The sequence below is a fragment of the Callorhinus ursinus genome, unplaced genomic scaffold, assembly GCF_003265705.2.
Source record: "Callorhinus ursinus isolate GAN/ISIS: 27379988/994484 unplaced genomic scaffold, GSC_fseal_2.0 scaffold13, whole genome shotgun sequence".
NCBI lineage: Eukaryota > Metazoa > Chordata > Mammalia > Carnivora > Otariidae > Callorhinus > Callorhinus ursinus.
In genome coordinates, this window is record NW_027397075.1 from 16145478 (window position 1) to 16159313 (window position 13836).

The 13836-nt window shown below is 45.2% G+C and overlaps 1 protein-coding gene across 16 annotated transcripts in view; it reads left to right on the forward strand.

The window, feature by feature from the left end:
• Positions 1 to 1761: 1761 nt before the first annotated feature.
• The window catches only part of DISP1 (dispatched RND transporter family member 1), a 174968-nt gene continuing 162893 nt past the window's right edge, over positions 1762 to 13836 (forward strand). For 9 of the 16 annotated variants that reach the window (XM_073899813.1, XM_073899814.1, XM_073899807.1 and 6 more), the window contains exon 1: positions 1762 to 1891. The gene's annotated coding sequence lies outside the window, so the exon portion shown is untranslated. The remainder of the gene's footprint in view (positions 1892 to 13836) is intronic. The other 7 variants (XM_073899809.1, XM_073899808.1, XM_073899822.1 and 4 more) reach the window with 1 other exon arrangement.

Sequence of the window (13836 nt, forward strand, 5' to 3'; positions counted from 1 at the left end):
CATCTCTGGATTAATCTCATTTACAGGGGATGATAGTGGAACAACCTGTCTCACTTTTCCCAGCACTATCCCAGTTTAAGCACCAAAATTCCAGTGTCCTGGGATCCCCCGCAATCCTGGGCAAACCAGGACATTTGGTCACCCTAGAACACAGTCACCTGTATATGCATATATGGCTCTTTAGTGGATTGTCCTCTGTGTTAGGGCCATTCATACAACAAACCGACAAACAACTGTGATGACCTATAGCAAAACATTTCATGAAGTGCCTGTTACATTCTACTTCTTGGTGGCCTAGCCCTGGTGTGCACATGCGCGCGCGCACACACACACACACATACACACACACACAATCTTTTCATTCCTTCAAAGTTACACCTCTCTATTGCATGATTGGGTTATTTCATACACAACCACAAATGGACTGCTCGCCTCCCCAAGGTGTGCCCTTCTACTTCATCCAGAGGGGATGTTGTGGCCTCGGGGTACAGACTTTCTACATGACCTCCATTCTTCCCGTTCTTCTGTAACAATCCTATCTGTGTATATTACAACGTACCCTGCTACTGGCAAAAGGAAAATAAAAATTGTTGTCACGCTTTTTCTTTCTAAAGATTTTTTTTTTATTTGACAGAGACAGACACAGCGAGAGAGGGAACACAAGCAGAGGGAGTGAGAGAGAGGGAGAAGCAGGGTTCCCGCTGAGCAGGGAGCCCGATGCGGGGCTCGGTCCCAGGACCCTGGGATCACGACCTGAGCCGAAGGCAGACGCTTAACGACTGAGCCACCCAGGCGCCCCCACGCTTTTTCTTTCTAAAAAGGAAAGGGGGGCTTGGTGTGCGAGAAGGTACTTATTAAACACTAGTAGCAAGCAAGAAAACTCAAGAGAGCCAACAATCTTCATTACTGTAGCGGGTAGTGAAGTTTTCTCCTCAGCCCATTCTGTGATTCCCTGTGGCTTCAGCTGACATCTCGCTCGGTGGGGGTGACTTGCCCAATGCGGTGACCTGAGGGGTGAGAGCTCTGTGGTCCTGCTTACAGGACTTAGTCCTCCACCGCCGTTTTTGCATCTGGGTACCGCAGTTTTGGAAACGCTCCCTCAAGGGTGAAATGTTCTGTCCACAATCTTTGTATTTTTCTTTGATGACCAGGTCCATGACACTAGTCAACCCCACAACTCCCGACTTTCTCTACTGCCCTAGAGAACCTGCCCTCCCTGCTGTAAGGTGTCCAAAGTCCAAGCTCCTTAGTACAAGGTCCAGCAGTCTTGGTGGCCCGACGGGCCCCGGCACTTGCTCCTGGCTCCGTGATCTTCGACCTTGTTGGAGTGGCTGCGCCCCAGCCCCCGATGCGCGCCCCCCACCCTGGGCCCCCGAGGCAGTCCCCCGACCCCCAGCTCCCAATGCGCCCCCGGCTCCCCCACGCGGCCGGGCTGTGTCTGGCGCCAGTCTCCCCGGCATGCACTCTTGCCTCGTCCCGCCCTCGGCTCGCAGCAGTCCCCGGCGCCCGTCACCCCCCGCTCCCCGCGCCGCGCCCCCTCCGCAGCACCGCCCCCCGCCCGCTCCCGGCCAGCGCTGTGCCCAGCCCGCGGACGTGTGTGTGACCTCCCGCCAGGCTCAAGTGCTCCGTCCGGCCCGCAGCACACGCCGGCTCAGCCGGCCGCCGCCCGAGCGGGCGGCACCCGGGTAGGGGAGGCCGCAGGAGCCTCCCCGCCGCTCTCTGCCCGCGCCCCGCACCCACCCCACAGGCTGGGGCGGGACTTCCGGTCCCGCTTGCGAACGCCTTCCGGCGCGAGGCGGAAGCCGGCTCCGGGTCCGCATCGGGGCCGGCGGGTCCCGGGCGACCGTCTCTTCAGTGGACGCGTCTCGGCGCCGCGGGACGGGGAGACAGGGTAGGGACGCGGCGGGCGGGCACCCCGCGCGGGCGGAGGGCGAGCCGGGGACCCGGGCTTGAGGGAGGCGAGCACGGTCGGGGGCCGTGGGCGCGGGTAGCCCCGAGGGCAGCCGTGAGGGGGGAAGCCGGGGTGGGGGGCGCGGGTGACCCCGGGCAGGGGATGCGTCCCAGAGGGCGGGGGTCCGGACAGGGCGGGCCGCGGGGCGGCCCAAGGGGCTGGCGGGGAGGGTCAGCCGTCGTCCGGGGGTCGCGGGAGGTCGCGGGCGAGAAGGGCGCGGGCTCAGCGTGTCGGGAAGGGGGCCGGCCGCCCGCTGCTGGACGCCGAGCTCGTGGGACCCCCCCCGCCAGGTGGTGCTGGCTCCTCGGGGCGTGTGTGTGCTCACCCCGTGCGGGTCTCCGGAGGAGAGCTCGCCTTCCCGGGGAAACGTGGACTCTCCCCCGCCCGGGGCCACTCGTGCCGTTCTCTTTGTCAGACCCGTCAGGTCACGGATGGTTTGTAGTCGCCTGCCCCCGCGGCGGGGCTGGGACCCCCACCCCCCGACTGCGCAGTGCAGGCGCCCCCGAGACCCGCGGTCGTGTTCGGTGGTGTTCCCCGAGCGGGTAGCAGTCCGGGTTGTCTTTCCGCCTCCGCCGTGCGCGGAGCTCCTGATGCCTTCACAACTGCAGCGGGACTCAGTCGGGCTCCGCCTAACAGACGACGTTTCTGCTGTTCAGGTCTCGGTTGAGCCAGAAAGCGCAACTGTACAGAAGCCTGCAGACAATTTCGACCAATTCCTAAAAATTTACTTGGGCTTTATTTCTGCTACGTTGCCATTGACAGCGTGTTAACAAATATTAATGACCCAAGATCTGTTGTTATATACACATTAAACACGTTCAGTTTTCTTTAGTGTCCAGTGAAGTGTGTGGGCTTGTTATAACATTACCAGAGCTGTCATTATTAATTTCAGTTTTTGTCTTTGTTGTATATAAGTTTTATTGGCTGCAATTAATATGTGCTTCCCAATCTACATCGTGTGGTGTTTCCCTAAGTGTAATTACAGAGACTCCTGGCTGTGAGCAGCGGGTGCACAAACTGGCCAGGGTGGCTCGGGTCGCCACCACATCGCGGTTGGTGGAGGGTGATACCTGATGAGCGCTTGCTTGTTGCAGGTGTTTGCTATTTCAAGTGTTAAACGTTTTTATTTTTCAAATTACTGTATTGGTACAGGTAACTTTTGGATCTGATGTGGTCGTCTGACTTGCACTAATTAAATAAACTAGAATGTTTTATATTTATTGCTGCCTTAGTGTCTTGCTAGCTTATAAATCCCTCCCATAACCCCAGCTTTATGGAGGTATAATTGACAAATACAAGTTGTATCTATTTAAGATGTACAGTGTGATAGATTATACATACACATTGTGAAATGATTGCCACAGTCAAGTGATGGCAAATCATCACCACACATACTTAACCATCTTTGTGTGTGTGTGTGTGTGTGTGTGTGGTGAGAACCGTTAGGATCTACTCTCTTCCAGATTTCAAATGACAATATTAGTAACATGTATAAACTCTTGATGGGCTTGAAAGTCTATGCTTGAGTTACATAGTTATGATTTCCTTATATTTAGGGACACAGTTGGAAAGCAGTGCTTAGGAATAAACATGCTTTAACATGTAATTGAGCATATTGAATAATTTCTCAAATTAGAAAATGAAAAGATGACGCTGATCCTTATTGTTATTGAATTAACTGCTGTGTACATTTCTGTATATATCTCTCTTAATTTAAGCTCACTTCTTTAAATTAGACAATTTTTTTTTCTGATAAGGCTTGTCCTGAATTTTCCATAAAATCTTGGTTTAAAAAAATGTATTCTTGGGTGCCTGGGTGGCTCAGTCGTTTAGCGTCTGCCTTCAGCTCAGGTCATGATCCCAGGGTCCTGGGATCAAGTCCCATATCGGGCTCCCTGCTCGTCAGGAAGCCTGCTTCTCCCTCTTCCACTCCCCCTACTTGTGTTCCTGCTCTCGTGCTCTCTCTCTCTCTGTCAAACAAATAAATAAAATCTTTAAAAAAAAATGTATTCTTTCCCTTTTCCCTTGGCTTTTGGGAGATAAAGCACTTGAGAAAGTATGCAGATCTTTAGCGTTTAGTTTGGGTAGAGGAAGTGCTTGTTTTGGAAACACAAGAGCTCACTTTCTGTGGCAAGTTTCTAGTTATATGTCTGAATGATATATTTGAAATTTGCTCTGTGTTCTGGATAATTTTTGGAATTTTTGTTCTTTGTCCTAATTGAGTACATTTTTAAGCTTTTATAGATAAATCCTACGTGTCATTCTGTAGGATTTAGATATATTTTACACTTTAACCAATAGTGGAAATTTTTTCATAAAAAATGAAAAATTTCATTTTTATGAAATGAATGCAGCAAATTACTAGTTATTCTTATGGATTTTTTTATTTCTGTTTCTGCTATGGCAAACTATGTATCTGTGCTTTGGGAGAACTACTAAAACAGTGATAGCCCAAACCCTGTTTTTGTATACACCTATGTACATGTATATGTACATAGTCTCTTTTCCATCATCACCTGTTTGTAATACATGAAGTAGTTTGCTATATGAGTTTTTTGGTTCTGTGTTCTCTGATTGTCAGTTTTATAATTACATAGTCCAGTCTCAGTTATTTGTACCCCTAGTTAGAAAGCCATTCCCTGCCATTTGATGGAATCAGAAGAATTTGTTACTGCTGAGGAATACTGCTTCTGGACAAGGAGATTCCAAGGAGAGTGTTGGTTTTCTGCCGACTTACCACCCAGCTGCCTTGTCTGTAATGTAAGGTTGGGTGAGGCATAGTCAACCCCTTCTTTTAGTAGGACTTCTGTCCTTTTTCTTCTGCTGGGTTAGACCTTTTCTCTCAATGACTAAGGTGACCTGGCCTCGGTGTGACTTGGGGGGATCAGAGCGGCCAAAAGGGCTGCAGTCCTGTTGGTCTAGCCTCGTTCATTCTACCGAGTCTGATCCCATAAATCTTGGCAAATTTTCCACCCTCCAGACACTCAGTTATGGCTGTGAACCATTTGTTTACATTATTATTGTTTAAAAAGTAGTTTTAATACTAAATCATGATTGGTTGGACTCTAGTTAGTTTTGCCTAGAGTGAGGCATCACATTACATTATACACAGACTTTCCTATTAAAGTGATACAATTGGAGATATTATAGAAAATACACTGATTGCCATTAGTCATTGCTCTTTTACTACTTTTCTTGGTTGGTTTGCTTTAATTTGAGATCCTAATGAAAAGAAAAACTGTCAAATAAAAGATGTGGGGGAGGCAACCATTGCTGTTGACCTGTTAAGAGGTGGTGATGGGAGCTGTCTCTGGTGGTTGGGAGTATCTTACCCCTGACATTGTTTAGAATTGTCAGTGCTTGGTGATAATAAAATCAGCAGAAAGACTTAGTTGGCTTTATTATTGTTTTAAAGTACCGTACAGACAATGCACTGCTTTATTACCTGCAGGGAGCAGAAAGAGAAATCCCTCCTACTTCTCCCACCTCCATGAGAATGACCTGGCAGAGGTTCTTGAAGTCAAAAGTTTATGTGGTAATTAGGAATCATGGGAATTCTTGAGGGAAGGGTTGAAATGTGAATAAAAAAATAAATATTGAGGTTTATTTTAGCTTTGGGTTTTATTTTCAATATCTAGAAGAAAGCGTGGAGATTGATGAGAAGACCGGGCAGTATATATGAGCGAACGTGTCTTAATTAAAGTGGTGGAGGAGGTAGGGCAGACCCTAGGAAGTGATGCACTATCAAGTTCTAGACTTTGCCACAAGAGCTAAGACTATGCAGATAAGGATACAGAGTCAACACCTAATATTTTAAACCTAAGTGGTGACTCTTTCGCAGTAATTGAATAGAGTTGCAAAAATAAAAATAGTACAAGGAACCACCTGTATACCTTTTATTTGGATTCACCTATTAACATTTTACCCCATTTGCTTTATCACTTAAGAACAAGAACACTTTTTTTTTTAGGTAATCTCTACACCCAGTGTGGAGCTCGAACTCATGACCCTGAGATCAGGAGTCACATGCTTTTCTGACCGAGCCAGCCAGGTGCCCCAAGTAGAATGCTCATGTAAAATATACTTCCGAATAGAGCTGCTAACTTTCTTTTTCTTTCCTAACAGTTAATTGATTGGCTCTCACTCGGTGCTAGTGCTAGAAAGTACATTGGTAGAGAATCTGACGTGACTCACTGAAGGGTGGTGAACGTTGACCAGTCCACGACCAGTGTGCTTTGATTTCTAGAGCTCTGTAGCCTCTTCCAAGGTCTTATCATCCTGACCGGGGTTATAATTCTTATGTCTGTCGCTTTGTGGCTTATACCTTTTCATTTGATCTCAAAACAACCCTGTAAATGTTCTTCCTTAGACCTACCTGATCTTGCTTACATTCATTCAAGTCTGCCTTTTTTTTTTTTTTAAGGGTTTATTTATTTAATTGAGAGGGAGAGAGCATGCATGGGGGAAGGAGCAGAGAGAGAGAATCTCCAAGCAGACTTCCCTGCTGAGCAAGGAGCTGCTGCCCACTTGATCTCAGGACCTGAGATTATGACTTGAGGCAAAATCAAGAGGATTTTGGCTCTATCAAACCAAGATGCTCAACCAGCTGAGCCACCTAGGTGCCTCCTCTTAATCTCTAGTCCTTGGTTATTGAAAACAGCTAAACAGCACCCTTTTTAAGGACATTTAACCTATTTTGTAATAAATACCTTGTTAACTCCTCAGGTAAGATTATTTTTATCGTTTAGGATTTCTACTTAAAAATATTCTGTCTTTAGTCCATTCACAGGGCCTTATGTTGGTTGATCTTTCAAGATCCTAGGTTTTTCATACCCTTTTTATTTTGTTTATTTTTAAAAGATTTTATTATTTGACAGAGAGAGACACAGTGAGAGAGGGAACACAAGCAGGGGGAGTGGGAGAGGGAGAAGCAGGCCTCCTGCTGAGCAGGGAGCTCGATGCGGGGCTCGATCCCAGGACCCTGGGATCATGACAGCTGAAGGCAGACGCTTAACAACTGAGCCACCCAGGTCCCCCTTTCATACCCTTTTTAAAAAGTGCAGAGCTTAGAAGAGTCTGACTAACGTAGAATAATGACCATTTATGTGTAAAGTATTTACAGAGTGCTTCTCTTATCTAGTCATTTGGTCCTTAGGGCAGGACAGATAGTATCCCATGTCAGAGACGGGGAAACCATGAGCTGTATGGAATGGTTCAGTGACTTACCCCATGTCCTTTGGAACGAGGCTGTGTTGGTTTTGGGATGCAATCCCCCGGTCTTCTAACCCTAAATCCATATACCCTTGATCCCGATTCACCTGTTCTACTGCATCTCACTTTTAGATCCTATATCACATATTTTTGAATGTATTTTAAAATCCTTTTGGCGGGTGCCTGGGTGGCTCAGTTGTTAAGCGTCTGCCTTCGGCTCAGGTCATGATCCCGGGGTCCTGGCATTGGGCTCCCAGCTCGGCGGGAAGCCTGCTTCTCCCTCTCCCTCTCCTACTCCCCCTGCTTGTGTTCCCTCTCTCCCTGTGTCTCTCTCTGTCAAATAAATAAATAAAATCTTAAAATATAAAAAAATAAAAAAAATCCTTTTGGTTTTCTTGTTTCTCCTCCCTTTTCACCAACTGAACTTGGTGTTAGGGGAAGAAAGCGCCTACTCTACTTAATCTTTTCTTCTGCACTTAATATAGTATCACTGCAGGATTAGAGTGGACCTGTAGTAAAGTCATTTAATCCAGTCTTTTACCTAATTTGGATACTCTCATGACCCTTCCCTTCCCGTAGTTTATGGGAAGGGATTTATTTATGGCCTTTGCAGGAAAACTTAGAGTAACAAGGTGTTCACCTCTTTCTAATCAGCCTTGGTTCATTGTTGGGAGGCTCCAGGTATAAGATTATTTTTTTACTTATAACAAATCCAAATTACCTATTGTGGTTTTTATCGATTCGTTTTAGTTATATCATCCAGAGCAACATAGAAGATCTATTTTCTCTTTGCAATGTAAAATTTTGTCATATATTTAAGGATAAGTGTCTCTTCTCAGGTTAAATAATGCCGCTACCTACATCTCTTGCCATTCCTGATCATACTATTCTGGCTGCAGTAGGTTGGCAGTATCTTGAAAATATGGCTTCCATAATTGTTCATGCTACTTTATACATCTGATCAAGGCAGAAATGGGATCATTACCTCCTATAAAGTTCTATTACTGCACATTCAATATTATTGAAGTCCAAAATTACATTAACATTTAAGAAGACATCTTGCTCTTATAGTAAGCATTTGGTAAGTCAAAGCCCCCCAGATTTTCATGGGAGATCTGTTAGTCTGGTCCTTGCACCTGTGCAACTGGTTTTTGAACTGAACTACAGGACTTTACATTTATTCCTGTTAAATTTGACCCTGCCTGGGTCTCAGAGGTCCAGCATTTCAGCCTGTAGTGATCTCTTTTGGTCTCAGTTTTCTTACGTGCTTATCCTTTTCAGCTTTGTCTTTTACATTTATAATACCTACCTCTTCAAGCTTGCGTGGAGCCAGGGCTGGCTTTGGATTGATGATAGCTACATAGCTCATGCTCCTCGTAGGGCTTACAGGCAGATTGTCTGTGGGTAATTTTATGCCAGGTTTTCTGCAGAGAAGTGTGACGAGTGATGGTTCTCTGGATCTGGTGCCCTTATGCCCTGGGAGACCCAGGAATTACTTAGAGACCATCCCAAAATTTGTGTTGGGTTTTCAGCTCCCTACCACTCACTTTTACACGCGTGTCTCTGAAGAATGGAGAAAACAAATCATTGGAATTGTGCTTCCAATGGGAGAGAGGCTGGCTTTCTCCTAGCCCTTCAGACAGAAGGCTACCACTTAAACCTCGAGGAGTTGAAACCCTGGTTTAAAGAAAGTATCTGGCACCTGCCATTTCTTATGTTTAAGATTTTGCTTGGAGTTAGCCTTTGAACTATATATGAACTCTTTATCCATACTCTAAAGACTTAAAAACTTAGGGAAATGATAATTAATGTTCTTGGAAACTAAGCTTTGCCAATGGCCTCAGTCCATTATTGTAACAGAGATATATAATTATGCATATGGATTATATGTAGATCGACATAGATTGTATGTAGAGCTTATTTTCATTTTCAGTCAATGTCAAACCTTTTAATCCCAAACTAGTAATCTCTTATATAGACACATTTTTTAAGCTTTAGTTCAAATCTTAGTTTTTTTTTTAATCTCCATATTTTTAACATTAAAATGGTTTATAGCTAAGTCTAGACTTGAGGAACGTCAATCAGTTGGTGAGATTAATTCTGTATTTACTAAGGGAGTTAAACATGAAACAATTGAGTTTTCATTGAGTTAGGAACAAAACGGGAGAGGAGTAGTTGGAGCCCTAACCTGAGTTCAGGATATCTGGGTGCCAGAAGTAGCTGTGCCGCTAATGGGCTGTGACTGGTGGGGCGCTTGGCCTCGGAACCGTCCTGTGAAAAGTTAAGGGGTTGATCCCTTCAGGGTTCTTGTTTTCCCCAGTGTTACGGGTAAGCCTCTCTCAGCTGCTGCTTCCTAATTCCTATTGTGGGAAGTCTGTTTCCTACGGTAAGAGTGGCTGGATTACATGGCCTGCAGGCCCCTTTTCAGCTCTGGTATTCCAGAGCTGTGCTGTCCAGTACCAGAGTCAGCGGTCACATGCGGCTACTTGAAAAACGCCTTTCTTCAGTCACACTAAACCTCCTGGCCAAGGCTCGCGTGCCACACGGGGTCACCACATCAGCCAGTGTGGATGGCGATATTTCTGCCTGCTCGGTGTTTGGTTGCACACTGTTCTGTCTATGCTGTTCTAGAACCTGCTCTGTGTGAAGTAGGGACAGATCTCAGGAAAATAACAATGTGGAAAGTGGACTCACCGAGGATAGAATCTTTGTGTCTGGTGGGAAAGGGCAGCTGCCTCAGGGATGACTGGGCTCTTTTGCAGACACTGTTAATCCCTGCCAGTTCCCTTCACCATCGGGTAGAAGTCATTGCTGAGACACAGACGGTGAGCTGGGGGACTGAGAGGTCCTCAGCACTAGGTTTTCACGGCCCTTTCTCGTATACTTTATCCAACAGAGGACAGGACATATGGAAACCACACCTATATTGTGAGAACTAGTGTTTATCTGTAAAAGAGCCAGTTAAAGTTGCTTTTGAACCCTTGAAATGCATTACCTTTGTTTCCAGGGTGTGGGCAAGATTGGCATCTGTGTTAGGGGAGTTTGGCCAAAAAGGTAGACCAGTGGTTCTTAACCTGTCAGATCCAACACTCTGTTTTTATAACAAGTATTTTATAATTCCTCCTTCAGGATCCTGAAATGAATTCATAGGTATACAAACCTAATGGCAAAGAAATGAACATAATTTCTTACTATGTATTTTAGTAAAGAAAAGCACAGTGAGATAGCAGTACTGCTAGTTTGTTGGTTTTGTGCAGGAAATACTAACTTAAAAATAACCTTCAGAGCACTTATTTAAAATACTTTAACATTTAAAAAATAATATTTTAAAGAGGTTACAAGAAACAGACATCTGTTAACCCTTATTCAGAAAAGAAAAAAAATAGCAGTCTGAGTCTTTCAGTATGTTGGTGTCTTGCGCTCCCCAAGAGACAGAGCCAGTGTGTGTGTGTGTGTGTGTGTGTGTGTGTGTGTGTGTGTGTGTGTGTGTGTGAAAAGAGATTTATTTTAAGGAATTGGCTCATGAAGTTGTGGGGATTAGCAAGTCAGAATTCGCAGGGCAGGCTGACAGGCTGGAATGTTAGGGAGGCAGTGCTGCTGCCAGGCTGAAGGAGAGCTCTGGGAAATCTCAGTTTTTGTTCTTAAGCCGACAACTAATTAGATGAGTCGCACCCACACAGTCGAGGGTAATCTCCTTTATTTAAAGTCAGCTTCTTGTAGATATTAACCACATCTACTAAATACCTTCCCTTTGATGAATTAGCTGGGTCCTGTAACCCAACCAGGTTGACCCATAAGACCAACTATCACAGTATTTAAAACATGTTTGGTATATTAAAATATTGCATTAGTGAGTACTGATTAGGATAATGTCTATATTTGAAGATCCGTAGTCTGTAAGGGATTACCTGGGTCTTCATTCATGTGTCAAATACAGAATAGAAAATGGACAATTAAATCAACCTTGTTGCCCTTTGAAATGTAAAAGTTCTCTTTTTTGTGATTTTTATATATTGGGTATTATTTTTTAAAATTTAAAGTGCCTTGAATAATTTTTTTTTTAAGATTTATTTATTTATTTTGAGAGAGTGAGAATGAGAGAGAGAGAGAGAGCACATGAGAGGGGGGAAGGTTAGAGGGAGAAGCAGGCTCCTCGCTGAGCAGGGAGCCCAATGCGGGACTCGATCCCGGGACTCCAGGATCATGACGTGAGCCGAAGGTAGTCGCTTAACCGACTGAGCCCCCCAGGCGCCCTGTTGCTAGCCTTTTTTTTTTTTTTTATTTGGTTTCTTTTTTTTTTAAAGATTTTATTTATTTATTTATTTGAGAGAGAGAGAGAGAGAGAGAGAGAGAGAGCATGAGAGGGGGGAGGGTCAGAGGGAGAAGCAGACTCCCCGCTGAGCAGGGAGCCCGATGTGGGACTCGATCCCGGGACTCCGGGATCATGACCTGAGCGGAAGGCAGTCACTGAACCAACTGAGCCACCCAGGCGCCCTGTTGCTAGCCTTTTTGCATAAAAAATTCTTAGAGGTGGGAATTAATTTTGCACTTGCTTAGTCAAATTCTCTTCATTTGTGGTTGAGAAACCAGTCCCAGGAAGGTGGAGTGATTCGTCCAGGTAATGCAGTAAATAAAAGAACCATTATTAAGAAGCCGGATCTGATTTCTAATCCAGTACCGTTCTGCTATGAGAGTGATTACAGGGAAGTGAAGCTAGTAAAGGGATTTTCTGAAGAGAGGGTGATTTTGAGTCCTTACTTAAGGGATTGAGTATGAATTGACAGTTGAGAGAATGGAGGTGATATTCAGTCCACTCGGTGCCACTGGGGGGAGGGTGGGCAGAGAGAAGTGGGTGTGTCCCATGGTGTGTACAGGTGGACAGCATACCCACTTAGGGCCACAGCAACGTGGGATACCCCTGGGGCCTGGGGAGATTTCACAATAAGTACAGGCTAGCCATCGGATGATTCCCAGGGGATAGTCCAGAGGACCTCAAGTTGGGAGAATGTGTGGTTCGGAAGAAGTGGCTGAGAGACCTTTCTTTTGTGAGGAGGTTAGTAGAGAAACAAGGAGCTGTTGGAACCCAAGTGCTCTCTGAGCAGCACAGGGCTGGAGTTTGGAAATCCCCCAAGAGGGAATTGTAAGGATTCCCTGGGGCATAGAGAAAACATCGTAGGATGTAAATGGGTCCTTTAGAAGGTTTCAGGGCTTCAGGCATCATGGAGATCATGGAGTTTACTTCCTTACGTGCAAAATACGGGTATTAATACCCACTGCCACTGCTCGGAGTAGTTGGAGTAGAAGAGATAATGTATGCGATGTGCTCATTAGCATAATGCCTGGCTCGTAGTACTCAAAAATGATAGCATCTATATCCTGTATCCTGGCAGCTGGCTGAGGGTCTTACCAGAAGCTATCACTAGAGTGAGATCCTTTTTCTTTCTCCCCTTCTCTTATGCTTACTCACTCTAGCTACTTTATGCCAGCCTACAGCTGTTCACCATGGTTTCTTTCTTCAGGTTTAGTATTTCCAGGCATACACAGTACTTCTGCAGCTCTGTGGTCAACAGGCCTGGTCTTTCTGAATAAACTATGCTCTTTTGGGGGGGGGGGGTTGTATTTCAATTGCATATTTCATCTCATCAGATTGAAACGATGTACTTAACTATGGCATTATTTCCAATTGATTCTATTACTTTTTTTTTTTGCACTTTGGACTATTAACTGGGAAGATGCAGTTGGAAAGGGGAGTGAAGGTACAGGATTTTGAAGCTACTTCTCCCTTTCCTCTTCAAAGGGTTATTTCCTTCAGGTTTTGAGTAAAAAACAAAATGAAATATTTCAGTGGATGCCAGCTTGAAAGAGAACTGACTTAAAAAGACATTTTTCTCTGATAATTGCATCTTAAGATATAAAAGCACATATGGATGTAGACTCCGCAGTAGTCAAATAACAGATTTTTTCAGTGTATGGGATCCAATTTGAGATGACTAGATGTGAGGCATAGAGTATCTGCCCCAGTTTGATAGTGTGATTATTTCTGAACCAGGCTCGGAGCCGTTTCCCTGATGTTCAGAACAGAGTAACCTGGAGGGTTTCGTGTCATTCTAAGGAGCCCTGCTGGTACTCGAACATCTGTTGAGTAGGGTTCTCTCTGGAACCCTTAGGGCTGGACGAGAGCGTCTCTGCACAGGTCTGTATGCTGGGTTTAAATTTAAATTGAGAAATTTGTACATTTCTACATTTCCAAGCAAAAGGAGTTCAGAAAAGCTTGAAAGAAGCCTTCAGGGCAAAGAAGTAAGTGTGAGTGTTTCTTTTGAGTGTTCTCTGACTGCTTAAAAAAAAAAAGATGCAATTAAATGAACATTAATCTTTGAATGATGATTTCTCTGTAGTTTGATCATAAGGTAGAACAGGTTTGTATTTGCAGACCCCAGCGTTTCACATTACTTGGTATCCTGTTTCATAGTCCTAGAGTTGATAAATATTGGTGATCTGCAGTAGCCTTTGATTTTCAGGGAAATAAGCTGGGCATTATTGCCCCTAAAAAGCCAGAGGAAGGGGGGTCTGTTGACTATTAGCGTTTGTTCTCTGGCCGCCCCTGCACCCTCTCCTGCAGTCTCTCCCTTCCCCTGCTCTGTGGTGTCCTCTGTTAGGTAATGGTGCTAAAATCA